The following is a 13,399-nucleotide window of genomic DNA, read 5'->3' on the forward strand; positions in this document are numbered from 1 at the left end:
AGAGAAGGAAAGACGGAAAGGGCCAGGCGCGCTGGAGAAGCCTCCCATTGGCTGTTCTCTCTCCGCCCTCGGCTCTGATTGGTTGCTGGCGAGAGCACGGATCGAGCACGCTCCTCCGCTCCCTACAGCGTTCGACCTGCTACGGCTGCGTAGCCAATGGGAGCAGCCCGCGGGGCGGGGCAGCCGGGGCACCCGGCGCTAAGTCTCCGGGCGCGGGCGAGTTGGTAAACAGATCCCGAGCGCGTGTCAGTCGCTGGCTGTGGGGCACTCGCGGAGGCGGCGCGAAGGTGACCGAGGCCCAGCTTCCTGCCCCGGGGTAAGGCTGTCGCCCACCGCGTGCTCACGCACCCGTCTGCCTTCGGGCAGAGACGGGCTGTGACCCACCTGGGCAGTTCTTGCGTCCTCTTAATGACAGCACGGCTTCCCGTTCGAGACTTTAACTGGCCGTGATCTCAGGATGAGGGGTGGGGGCCCTGCAGATGTCGCTCACCCCTGTGCCCTCCTCGACCCTCTGGGCCTGCCGCTGAGAGCGGACCAGGGCTCCGGCCGAGCCTCGGGTTCTTGAAGGCACCTTGCAACCTCCGCGACTGGCTGTCAGACGCCGCTTCTCTTAGTCACAAAGACAGCTTCCTGCCTCGCTTTCTCGTGATAATATTTCTCTTCATTCCCAGACCTCTTTGCACTGTTTCTGCGGCTCTGACTGCCCCAGGCTTCCAATTTGTGCCAGAACTTGGATTCTCTTGACTTGAGCCAACAGGGTTTCACAGGTCGGGATTTTGGGCAACGTTGGGAAGAGGGGCCCTTGTGGTCCTTCCTCTGCTTCTCGAACACATTGGGGGTCTTGTGAGTGGTTTGGGCTTAATTGCCTAAACTCGTGCCTTGCTCTGGCCTGCTCCCAGGCTAGTTCTTGCATATGCCTTGGGGGTGGGGGTGGGGGGACAATATTTCAGGGGCAGGACTGGATGCTTGGAGTGCCTGTTTGGGTAAGAGATGGCAGCCTCCTGAAGGGCGAGAGACCCATGTGCAGCCTGTTGGAAACTTGTCCACCCTCACTGCTCAGTCGGGCCAAGACTGAAGAAAGAGCTGGGCATGCCAGGCCTACTGTGCTGCCAAGGGATTTGAGTGTGCATTAATGCCAGCCTGCCAGTTGTCACTGTGGATGGGTGGGTCATCATGGGAGGCGGGCCTTGCTCCTGAGAAGAGACAAAGGGGTGCTGGTGGTTCAGGGGAGCATTATCTTTAAGACTCTGGCCATGACTTTGGGCGTTTTGTTCAGCCTTCCAAATCATGCAGACGATGCAGCATTGTTATAATTCTTGCCATGGCCTCAGGCAACTCAGGAAAGGCGAACCGAGTGCTATGAGCATTTCCCTGTATGTCACTTAAGACAGGGTTTTCTTATCCTTTAAACTAGTGACATTTTGGACCCGGCAGTTCTTTGCTGTGGGGAGGCTGAAATGTGCATTAGAGGACATGTGGCAGCATCCCTGGCCTGTGTCTGTTGGATGCCAGTGGTCCCTAGCTCACTAGTCATGACAACCAAAAATACCTCCTACAGGACAAAAATTGCTCTAGGTTGAGAACCACTGAGGTAAAACTGAACCAGAGTATTCCCAGGCGTTCCAGAGGCCCCCTGAGACTTACCATGAGTAACAGGGAACAGGATAGTGTTGTATCCTCCTGCTCTAAACCATGGAGATTGGGCTTTAAAGGAGAACCCCCACCCCTCCACACCGGGGGGAGTAGAAGAGAAGAGGAAGGTAGAACCCACGGGTTTTTACTGTGCCTGCTGCATGCACGGCAGTGACTGGCTGGGCCTGGAGTGCAAAAGAAGCAGAAAACTGGTGGTTTCTATCTTTGGGGATTTTGCAAGACCATGGGGATATGCATATGAAATACCCATGTGGCAGTTGTCAAATATTGAGCAAACAAGTTTAAGCTGTCTGAATGCTGGCAGAAAGGCCAACTCAGTTATCCGCAGGTGGCTCTTCCAAGGTGATGTTTTACACATCTTGGCTTTGGGGGGAGACATCCCTTGTATCTTGTGATATGGCAGGGCGACAGGCTTGCATCTGCAGGGAGGTAGTCTCTGGCCACATTTCAAACATACGTGTAGGTCTATTTACCTGCATGGTAAATAGGTAGGACTGTTTACGTGCATGTGCCCCTGCATGGGAGAGGCTACCCCAGAGTGCACTGGTGCAGTTCTTGTATAGCTGATCGAAGCATCAGTGTGAAAGACAGTGAGGCTTTTCTTTTCGTGCAGAGAAAGATGCTTTAATTCTGAGTCCAGAGTTTGTCTTCAGTATGACGCAGAACTTATGCCCCAAACTTCAAAGCCCTAAACGAATGGGCTGCACAAAAACTGAAAAGCAGCGATTACTGTGCAGGGCAGGAAAAAGCATTCCAAGTGCCTACCACGAGTTTCCCTTTCGTGTTGTCCACCCTGTGGTGGACGTATCAGGATTTTCCCGTAACATTCCTGGCTTAGTTAGGGGGTCTGTTGGGTGCCTTTGTTGTCTGTAGAAAAGAATATGGACTGGGAGGTCACTCCTCTTTTCTCAGAGAGTTTAGAGAAGTCCCTTATTGGGAAGCTCCAAACTTGGCAGGATAATTTTCCGTCAAGAGCCACGGACACTGTGTCATTATCTTTGTCAGTTGTAACAAGAGCTGTGTGCAGAATTAGACGGGAATATTTAGATAGAGCGTTGTCTTGATCTGACAGTGGCATCTCGAAATAGTCCCAGCATTCCTGCTCTACAGCGGCCAGGAGAGGAGAGCCAGGGGGAGTGGGGAGTGCGCGGCCCCGCCTCGGCTGTGGCAGGGGTAGGGTCTGCTGGTGGCATCTGAGAAGGGGCATCTCTCTGCACTTTGCAAACCCGAGTGGCTGTCCATCGGTCTGTTCACGAGCACATCGTTTATGGTGTGATTACAGGCTCCTGAGCCCTACACCCTTAGTTTTGAGGTCAGAGCCCCACAGAATATTGACAGTTGAAAATGACCCTGAGAATCTCTTTATTCTTTATACTTGGGTGTGATTGGTTTCTAGTGTGTGCGTGGGGTGTTTTCCCTCCAATTTCAGGATATTGTGGGATCTGTTGTGGTTGAATAATGACTGAGTTCTTGTCTCGAGAGCCATTGACTGGCTTCGTTTCAGGCCCTCCTGTCCCTGTGTAGGCTGAGGGAGATGGCGAGCGGCCCAAACCTGGGAAATCCCTTTGTGCCCTAAGGGTTGGTGCCCCCCACACCCTGCCCCTGAGGCAAAGCCGACTCTGAGATTGTGGATCTGGTGATTTACTCCCCCTTGACCACACAGCTGCCTGAACCTGGCGTCGGGAATGTAAAAATGAGCAGGGCTGGGGTCCCTGGCCACAGGCAGTTTTCAGAAGCGGTGTGCAGATGCCACCTCACTGCTCTTCGTGTGGTTGGGACGAGGGGCTTTGGGTCAGACCACTTCTAGCCGATGGGGACTGCGAAGGCTTCTGGGAAGCGAAGGCACGGAGTTGGGCTTTTGAGGAGGAGAGGGATTTCAGCAGGAAGAGGCGGGAGTTGAGGGGTGGGGGTGAGGGGACAGTGTTTCCCAGATTCCCTGTGGTGAAGGAGCAGGTTTTATTCTTTTCCCAATTCGTTACAGACCAGTGCTTTTGAAGACCCAGGAAGAGCTTCATGACAAGGGTAAATCGCTGTAAAGGTTTCTAAATGCTTATTCCTGTTATTGAGGATGGCAGTCCAGTCCAAGGGCCACTCTGAGTAGCACTGGTCCAGGCAGCAGGCTCTTTGAACAGAGGCAATGGGGTGGGTGAGTGCCTGGTGCAGGGGTGTGTGCAGTCTGGCTGGAGGGTAGGGGGTATGAGGGGAGCAGTGGGGGGGGGCGGACTCTGGGGCAAGTTGGGGCGAAGCAGCCTGTATGATCTTCCCTGAGCGGTTTAGGTCATTCTGAGCAGCATTGCTGCCAGCTGTGCTTCTGACTGTGAGTTTAGCTCAGTGGGGTCAGGGAACAGGCGGGCTCGGCACAGTATCCTTCCTGGTAATGTTCAGCCTACAGTTTAGTTCAGACCAGAAAGTGGCTCAGGAAGCACTTTCTGGTCTGAACTAAACTGTAGGCTAAACATTACCAGTGCAGCTACTCACTCACCAGTGCAGCTGCTGTGTGGAGGGCTCTGGGAGAGAGAGGGAGGCGGCTGCCTGCCCCAGTAAGTGCACTGTCGGCCTGGGAGACTAGAAAGTACTTCCTGAGCACCCACCACTCACTCACCAGTGCAGCTGCTGCGTGGAGGGCTCTGGGAGAGCGAGGGAGGTGGCTGCCTGCCCCGGTAAGTGCACTGTCGGCCCGGGAGGCGGCAAGATTGTAGGGCAGACTGACTGCACAGGTTCTCCGCTGTGGGAAACCAGGTGGAGTGCCGCTGATTCTGATGGAAAAGGGCTAGGGAAGCAGCCTGCTACACTGGGAGGCTGGGGTGCTGGAGCCTGAAGGATGAGTGAGGTTTCCGTGGGAGAGAAAGGCCCCAGAGCTGAGGCCCAAGCAGGGTTTGTAAAGGCCTGGCCTGCCCCCTAGGCACTGCTGCGGGGAGGGCACTTGGCCGGCACGAGTGTGCAGAGTGTCGAAGGCAGGTCAGGGTGGACAAGGAGGGAGCCCAGGGAGGCACTTTGTGAGAAGTCAGGGCGGCCTGAGTCCCAGGTGGTGGGCGAGGAGGTAGAATGCAGGGCACAGATTGAAGAGAGTGTAAATCTGTGCAGGTAGTGTTTCTGGGCTGTGGCCGGTTGGCCACCCAGCTGAGAGTTCTAGTTGTGGGGAGGAGCTTTTTGGGGGGCGTGTGGCAGGGGGGTTGGTGTCACTACTGGAAACAGAGGTGCAGGAGGAGGAGCTGTTCTGGGGAAAAGTGGTGATGTTGGTTTTAGACAGGTAGGGCCTGAGGCGGCTGTGGAACTCTTTCCCATGCTTTTTAATTAAGACATAATTGCGTTCAGCAAACTCACCCTTTCTAGTGTGAGCTTGTGTCGTCTGGCAAATGCGTGTAGTCATGTAACCATCACCACAGTAAAGGTATAGAACATTCCACCACCTCCCACATTCTCCTGGGCGCCATCCTTGGGGGTGCCTGTGGGACTTTGAGGGGTGATGTGGCGGGTGCATAAACTGGATTTGTTCCAGAATCGGTTCAGTGGTTGAGGTGGCCTGCATGGACTTGGGGACGCTGTCGGCCTCTGGAGAGGCTGACGCAGCCCGGGGGACAGTGTAGATAAGCAGGGAGGTCAGGACTCTGCTGTGCAGCAGGTGGGAGAAGAGGGGCTGGTGAAGGATGCTGAGATGAGCGGTGAGAATAAGTCATGAGAACCAAGCAGAGGCTTTTAGGGGAATGTGTGGGGCCCACAGGAAATGCTGAGGAAGGCAGTGTTGGGGTGGCCTCAGGTGTACTGAGCCATCAGGTGGCTGTCATGAGTGTCACAGAGAGGAGGGCTACAGGTGGGGCCAGACAGCATGTGCTGGGGGAGAAGGAAAGGTGAGAAGTACACTCTGGCCTTGGAGGCGTTGGCTAGGACGAGGCCGAAGGAGGGAAAAGCGAGGGTCAACGGGAGTTTTCTTACGCAGGGTCCGGCAGGAGTGAGGCCTGCTTGAGTGTGGTTGCTGGGGGTAATAATATGGGTGGAAAAATTTACAGTTTTAACTTGAACATTTTACCTAAAATGTCCTATGGTGTGCTTGAGTGTGATATTGTTATGTTACAGAATTATATGCTTATGATTTTGTAAGAAAAGAGTTTGTAATCAAAGAGGGGTGTTGTTTGTGCCGGACCATGTATTTGGTGTGGGAAACCTAAGAGGAGGTTCGTGGGCTTGTAGGGGACGAGGTGGAAAGAGAAATTGAGAACAAGAAAAACACAGAGGAGGGGCAAGCAAGGTCCTGGTGGAGGAGGGAGAAGGAGGCTGTGGTCAGTGTGGGGAGGAGATGGGACAGGGGAGGGGAGCCTGGGGGTGGCATGCGTTGCGGGGCCAGGGTCTGAGGGTGCTCATATCTGATTGCCTCTGTTTTGGAGGGAAACAAAGAGCTCAGCTCTAGAGCGTGCGGCCCTCTGATTGGTGTGAGTGGGGCAGGCGGGCTGGGCGCGGTGCTCAAAGAGAAAGCCAGGCTGGTGTCCTGCCTTAGGTGTCCTTGAGGCCCTGTTCTGCCAGCCGCTGAGGAGGTGACTGTTCCCAGTAGGTGAGCCAGTGTGAGTGTGGAGGAGAAGGAGGGAGGTATCTCCTGGTTGGGTGAGGAGCGGCCAGCCCCTTCCTCCATCGCTGCCTGTGCACCGCCCCTGGGGACTTCCCCGGAGCTGTGCTCCCTAAGAGTTGCTGCATGGCCTCCACTTCTCTGCCTAGGAGAAGCAGGCTCTGCCCTCCCCGCTTCTATTTTCTAGAATGTCTAGAAGGGTCAGTACTTGAATTCCTCTGAGCATTATTCTCTCTAGACCACCGTTAAACCCCAGTTTTCAGAACAGCCCTGTGCTATGCTCTCCTTGTCAACCTTCTGCACTCAAGGGATAAATGGCAGCGTGCTAATTCCTGGGAATGGGCGATCATCCAGGTCAGTCACCTCATTGCACACCTGAGGCACTGAGGAAATGCGGGTCAGAGAGGAGAGCTGGTGTGCCCGAGGGCACACGTGGCTGCTGCCCAAAGGAGGCCCGGAACCCAGGCCTTGCCGTTCATCCCATCAGCCCTCATCACATGACTCTAGAGGGTCTGGTGGCAACATTCCTGCCATCTGCTGGGATGTACGAGAGGTCCTGGGGACTGTTCATAGACACACACATACACACACACACACACACACACACACACACACAGCTTTTAAGTTAAAGTCCAGAGCCTAGGTCAGGCCTGCTGTTTGTTCTCTGCCTGGCATGTTTTCTCTTTGGCACCGATCCTGGCTCGGAGGAGGGTGAAAGTAAGAATAGACTGCACTGTGACCACAGGTGGTTACTGTTTGACAGGCGCTGGAGCAAAATATATCTTTCTAAGATTCAAAGGCAAAAGTGTGTGGCTCTTGCTCTGGAACACGTTTACAGCCAGCATTTGGGAAAGCAAAGGGCTGGGCACCGTCCTACCAGGGGCCAGGCCTGCTGTGTTTCCTGCTCAAGCCTGCATGGAGCACACTGTTGATGGGCCAGGCCCGCCGCCTTCCCCCCTTCCCTCTCAGTCCTCTCATAAGTGAGTGGAGCGGCGCAGCGGAAGCAGTAGAAGTGCCCCATCCTGTGTGGCGCCCCCAGTCCTGGTGCCTGAGTGTGCGAGCCGGCTCCCAACCGCCCTGGCCCTGCTCCTATGGAAGTCACTCCTCCTCCACTCCTCTCTCTTCTGCTCCCACCTGTTAAAACAGGGGCGCTGCAGCTGCTGTCTGTGACTGTGCCTGGAGGGGCAGGACCCCCAGAGGGGCGGGGCATCTCACAGTGGTCATGGACAGAAGCCACATTTCCCTGATGCTGCATACCCGTGGGTGTGTCTCTGGTTCTGGATTCTAGATGGGAGAGCTCCATAAGCTGGGGAGCACCCTGTATGCACTTGGGTATTAAACACCTGGAGTGGGTGAGGCACAGCGCCAGACCCCGTGGGGAATCCAGAACGGGGTAGGAGAGTTCCCCCCTCTCTAGGAGCTCTGGTAGCTAAGGAGCTTTCCAGAGAAGGGAGTTAGGACAGGTGGCCTTTGAGAGCCCAGCCAGCTCCAGGCCTTTTATGACTCATAATTTTTTGCAGCCAGGTGCACACCCTTTTCAGGGCATAGACTTTGCTGTGTCAAGGAGACTGGGTATTGATTTAAAAAATGTTATTGACCTGGGGACATGTTCCTTATCTCTTAGCTTCCTAGGCAGTAAGAGGAAAGGACTTGAGCCTGGCATCAGACAGGCAGGCGTAGGCCAGCACCTGAAAGCTTTGGGATTTAGAAATTTCTTCACCTGGCTGAGTTTTATCTCATCAGAAAATGGGGACAATAGAACTTCTGGCCAAGGTGGAGGTGTAGGTAGACACACCGTGCCTGCTCACGCAACCAAAAGAAGGACATCAACAAATTTAAAATCAGAAAGCAACCAGAACTGCCAGAAAATCAAACTGTATGGAGGTCCAACAACCAGGGAGTTAAAGAAAAAACATTGATCCAGACCGGTAGGATGGGTGGAGACAGGCAGTGGGGTGGAGAGGACCCGAGGCCAGGCTGTGGCTGGCAGACTGGGCGGTCCCGCATCCATATGCTGATTAACTGGGAGGAACTTGGGAGCAAGACAGACCATGCAACCCAGGGACCCAATGAGGACAAATAAAGCCTCAAACCTCTGACTGAAAACACCTGTGGGGGTTGTGGCGGCAGCGGGAGAAACTCCAAGCCTCATAGGAGAGTCCATTGGAGAAACCCAGAGGGTCCAGAAAGTACCCAAACTTGCCCACCCAGGAATCAGCACCAGAAGGGCCCACTGTGCTTGTGGGCAGTGGGGGAAGGGACTGAAAACCGGCAGAGAGTGGAGCAAGTGCCATTGTTCCCTCTAGAACCCCTCCTTCACATACACCGTCACAACGCAGCCACGTGGATTGCATGGTCCTATGAACACCTAAGACTCCGCCCCTCGCTACATAACAGGCACGCAGAGACGACCCCCCCCCCAAAAAAAAAAGCCTAAATGAAAAAACAGATCAAAACTTCGGAAAAAATACAACTAAGCAGTGAAGAGATAGCCAACCTATTAGATGTACAGTTCAAAACACTGGTAATCTCATAGAATTGGTTGAATATGGTCACAAAGGGAAATAATGAAGGCTATGAAAAGTAAAATAAAGGAAAATGTACAGGGCACCAAAAATGACAGGAAGGAAACCAGGGCTCAAATCAACGGTTTTGACCAGAAGGAAGAAAGAAACATTCAGTCAGAACAGAATGAAGAAACAAGAACTCAGGAAAATGAGAAGAGGCTTAGGAACCTCTGGGACAACTTTAAACATTCCAACACCTGAATCATAGGAGTGCCAGAAGGAGAAGAGAAAGAGCAAGAAATTGAAAACTTATTTGAACAAATAATGAAGGAGAACTTCCCCAATATGGCAAAGGAAATAGACTTCTGGGAAGTCTAGGAAGCTCAGAGCGTCCCAAAGAAGTTGGACCCAAAGAAGCACACAACAAGGCATATCATAATTACATTACCTAAGATTCAAGTTAAGGTGAGAATCTTAAAAGCAGCAAGAGAAAAGGAGACAGCTACCTACAAAGGAGTTCCCATTAGACTGTCAGCTGATTTCTCAAAAGAAACCTTATAAGCATGAAGGAGCTGGAAAGAAGTATTTGAAATCATGAAAGGCAAGGACCTACAACCAAGATGACTGTATCTAGCAAAGCTTCCATTTAGAATGGAAGGGCAGAGAAAGTGCTTTCCATATAAGGTCAAGTTAAGGGAGTTCATTATCATCCAGCCCTTATTATATGAAATGTTAAAGGGACTTATCTAAGAAAGAGAAGATAAAAATATGAACAGTAAAATGACAACAAACTCACAGTTATTAACAACTAAACCTAAAAAATAAACACAAAAACAAACTAAGCAAACAACTAGAACAGAAACAGAATCACAGAAATGGAGATCCCATGGAGGGTTATCAGTGGGTGAGTGGGACAGGGAGAGAGGGGGAAAAGGTACAGAGAATAAGTAGCATAAATGGTAGGTAGAAAATACACAGGGGAAGGGCAAGAGTAGTATGGGAAATGTAGAAGCCAAAGAACTTACATCTATGACCCATGGACATGAACTAAAGGGGGGGAATGCAGGTGGGAGGGGATGTGCAGGGTAGAGGGGAATAAAATGGGGGAAATGGGACCAACTGTAATAGCATAGTCAATAAAGTATATTGAAAAAATGACACATAAAAAAGGGGGATAATAATACCTCACAGGGTTGTCTCGGGATTAGGAGTTACATGAAGTGACCGGCACACAGTGGGAATAATAACATAGCTGCTCTTGTTACTAGTACTGTTTCATGCAACCATTCAATCTGAAATGAGCATGCTTTGAAAAATTAAGAATGTGAAAACTCAGAAGATGGCGTTTTCAGGGTGGGGACACCGACCTGGACATTGTGGTACAGCCTGTGCCCAGTGCCTGGCATGTAATAAATGCTCCGTAATGGTTTGAAAGTCGAACTCAGCTTGGAAGGGAGGCTTGCAGAAAATGGGGCCTGTTCGCACTGAACGCCGCCAGCAGGGCTCTGTCATCAAGAACAAGAATAGAACGTTCTGAGCAGACCACGGATACTCCAGCCCCTGGCACAGCACCTGGCACTCGGTTGGCACTCAGTACTGTCTGAGCAGTGGTGGTGGTGGCCAAACTAAGTTATTTTCGAAAGGCGATCTGGAAGTGCTTCCAGAATACCAACTTTCTTCCCAACCCAGTGGTTTACCTTTTAAAAAATAGCCACCATATTAGTTTCCAGTTGCTGCTGTAACAAATTACCGTGAGCCTAGTGGCTTAAAACACAAGTTTATTACTTTACAATTCTGTAGGTCAGAAGTCCAAAGTGGGTCTTCCTGGGCTAAAATCAAGGTGTCAGCTGGGCCAGTTCTTTTTGCAAGCTCCAGGGCAGGACCCTTCCCCTTGCATTGGAAGTGGCCTGAATCTCTTGGCCGTGGCTCCTTCCTCACTATTGCGTCCCTCCAACCTCAGCTTCTCTCCCGTCTTCTGATTCTGACCTTCCCGCCTCCTCTCATAAGTACCTACGAATAATCCCCGCATCTCAAGATCTTTAATTTACTCCTATCTGCAAAGTCCCTTTTACCACCAAGGTAACGTATTCATTCACCAGTTGCAGGGATTAGGGCGTGAACATCTCTGGGCCGACATTATTCACAGCCTACCACTGCCAGCCACAGGATTTTGGCCAAATTTAAACACGACCCTTTAAATTTCTCATTTCACTTTAACAGAGATCCCTCAGCTCCAGCTCCAGGGTTCCCCACCAAGGGATAGGTCCTTATTCACCTTCCTTTTTGACAGCCCAGATCACACTTGTTGTTTATGTGATCAGGGTCAGTCTGTGGGTGGGGGAAAGTGAGGAAAGAGTCAGGTGTCTGAGACGGGAACCTCCCACTAGGAGCTAATAGTTTAGTTGAAGATGCGAGAGGTGCACGTGCCACTGATAAGCACGGGGCGGGAGCCGGCCAGCACTGGGAGATTCGGATCAGCTGACGGCAAGACTGACATTCCTAAGAACTGAGAGTCAAGTCGGGGCCTGATCAGAAATAACGTCCTCGGATGTACACGGTATGTTCACACATTTCCAAGTACTTCCACTGCCTACTTAGAGGGGACATAGTACGCATTTATGCCGTAATCTCCAGGTGAGGAAACAGGTTACAGGGTGGTTCAGGAGCAGGTCTGGAGCAGGCTGGGGGCTGGTGGAGGCAGAGCTGATTCCCAGGCCCCGCGCCAGCCTCTCACAGGCGGGGCTGGCCTCTCTGCACGGCTGCTGGGTGGAAGTTGGGTGTGGGGGGCAGGCCTGCTTGCCGGGGGGATTGGAGCAGCACCCACAGGTGTAAGCAGAGGCTGGACAGGAGGCCCGGGCCCGACCTCCTGTTGACCGGGTCAATACCTCCAACCTCAGGCCCAGGGTTTGGCGTTTTTCTGGAGACAGCTGGGGGCCATTTGAGTGACGGCTTAGCATGATGAAATGAATTTGGGGACGATTAATCTAGGGGCATAGTGTGCTGTGGCTTGGAGACAGAGAGCTCATGGTGGTCAGAGGGGAACCTCTCGCCCCACTGAAGGAAGCCTTCCGTGCTATTTTCTCTTCTGCGTGGTATCAACCATGGGAAGGAATACCAGTGGTATTTATGTTCTGCTCGTTTCTAGGTGTTTCAAGCAGGCCGCCAGCACGCTGGACGGCCTCTCCCCAGTGATGCCTCACTCCCCGGCACAGATGAGCCACACTGGTGCCCTGCCTGTGTGTCGGACGTGACGCCCTGCCAGGCCTGAGTGCTGGGATAGGAACGAGTGAAGGGACTGTGCATACTGATGCCATTCGTGCTCTCTCTGGTCTCCCCGAATCTGAACCTCATTCAGTGTCTTTGTGGTCGTTATAATAATAGTAATCTTATCAGCTTATAGTTTTGAGCACCTACTGTGTGCCAGGCACTTGTAGTACTGTTAGATGGAATATAAAATGCACTACTTTTGAAAATAGATGAAGACACCGAGACACAAAGGTCAGATTAAATCACTTGACTTAGGTCAGCAGCAGAGTCAGGATTTGAATGCAGGGAACTAACTCTAGAGCATCTTGACTGTTTCAATAAACTTATGATAAATAATAGCTGCTGCGGTTATTACCAACCCCATGCTGGTCTACTTCTCACAAAATAAAAGCATTTGGGGAACTGATTAAATTCAATGTGGGGAGAGTGTCCGAGTGTCTGCTGTCCAAGAGGCTCTTGTATGTTAGCACAGAACGGCGTAGTTTTTAAACAGTTTTAAGAAAAACCCCAGTAGTGCGGTAGCAGCTTTTATAGGAACATGAAATTGTATTAACCTATAAGACATCTGGAGTCCCAGAAACTAACTTCTTCCCTTACAAGGCAGGACTCCACTGGGTCGTCCATGGGCTTTATTTCAGACCCGTGCGGGGTCCGTATGTGGACCAGGGCAGGCAGGCGAGCCGTGTGGCTCCCCTGGAGGCCTCCGCACCTTGCAGCAGGGGCCCTGTGTGGGACTTAACGGTGGAGGCAGCAAGGTAGGGCCCTGCCTGCCTGTGCCTCTGAGCCAAACCTGAGTTGTGGGGACTGCACACTCCTGGTGCTGCTGTGGCTGGGGGACTCTTGTTAGTGACACAGCGGAAGTGCAGGGATGAAGGACTGGTTAGGTGGTGGGTGCATATATGGGCTGATGACAGTGGCATGTGTCAGTTTAGAGTGAGGCAAGGGAATGGCCGTGAGCTTCCTGAAACAGCAGGAGGAAGTGGAGATTTTAAGGAAGTCGGCACCCCCTGTAGCCCCCAGATCTGACCCCTTCATGAGCAGCATTTAGGGGCCACCCTGAGCTGGGCGGTGGAGTAAAAAGGTGGGTAGCACAGAGCCCCTGTCCTTGTCGGGCTCCGGTACGGAAGCCTCCGGTACGGAAGCCTCCGGGGGCAGGTAGCTCTGTGTCTGGTGAGGCGGGTCCATCTGGGGATGAGGGCAGAGCTGTGACGGAGGTCCCAGCCTTGCTGGGCTGTTCCGATGCAACTCTGGTGGCCTTCCAGATTTCCCTGGGCAGTTCTGGTTGTATTTTTCTCTGTTGTCCTAGAACAGGGTCAACGAACTTTCTTCTATAAAGGGCCAGATAGTAAATATTTTAGGCTGTGTGGATTTTCTAGGTCTCTTTTGCAGATATTCAACTGAGGTGTTATAGTAA

At 52.3% G+C, this 13,399-nt stretch overlaps 1 protein-coding gene across 1 annotated transcript in view; it reads left to right on the forward strand.

Moving 5' to 3' along the window:
• Positions 1 to 208: 208 nt before the first annotated feature.
• Positions 209 to 13,399, forward strand: part of COQ8A (coenzyme Q8A) — a 38,348-nt gene continuing 25,157 nt past the window's right edge. Inside the window, exon 1 of the mRNA XM_037138817.2 lies at positions 209 to 316. The gene's annotated coding sequence lies outside the window, so the exon portion shown is untranslated. The remainder of the gene's footprint in view (positions 317 to 13,399) is intronic.

The sequence above is a fragment of the Artibeus jamaicensis genome, unplaced genomic scaffold (assembly GCF_021234435.1).
Source record: "Artibeus jamaicensis isolate MK-2021 breed Jamaican fruit bat unplaced genomic scaffold, CSHL_Jam_final scaffold_754, whole genome shotgun sequence".
Classification (NCBI taxonomy): Eukaryota; Metazoa; Chordata; class Mammalia; order Chiroptera; family Phyllostomidae; genus Artibeus; species Artibeus jamaicensis.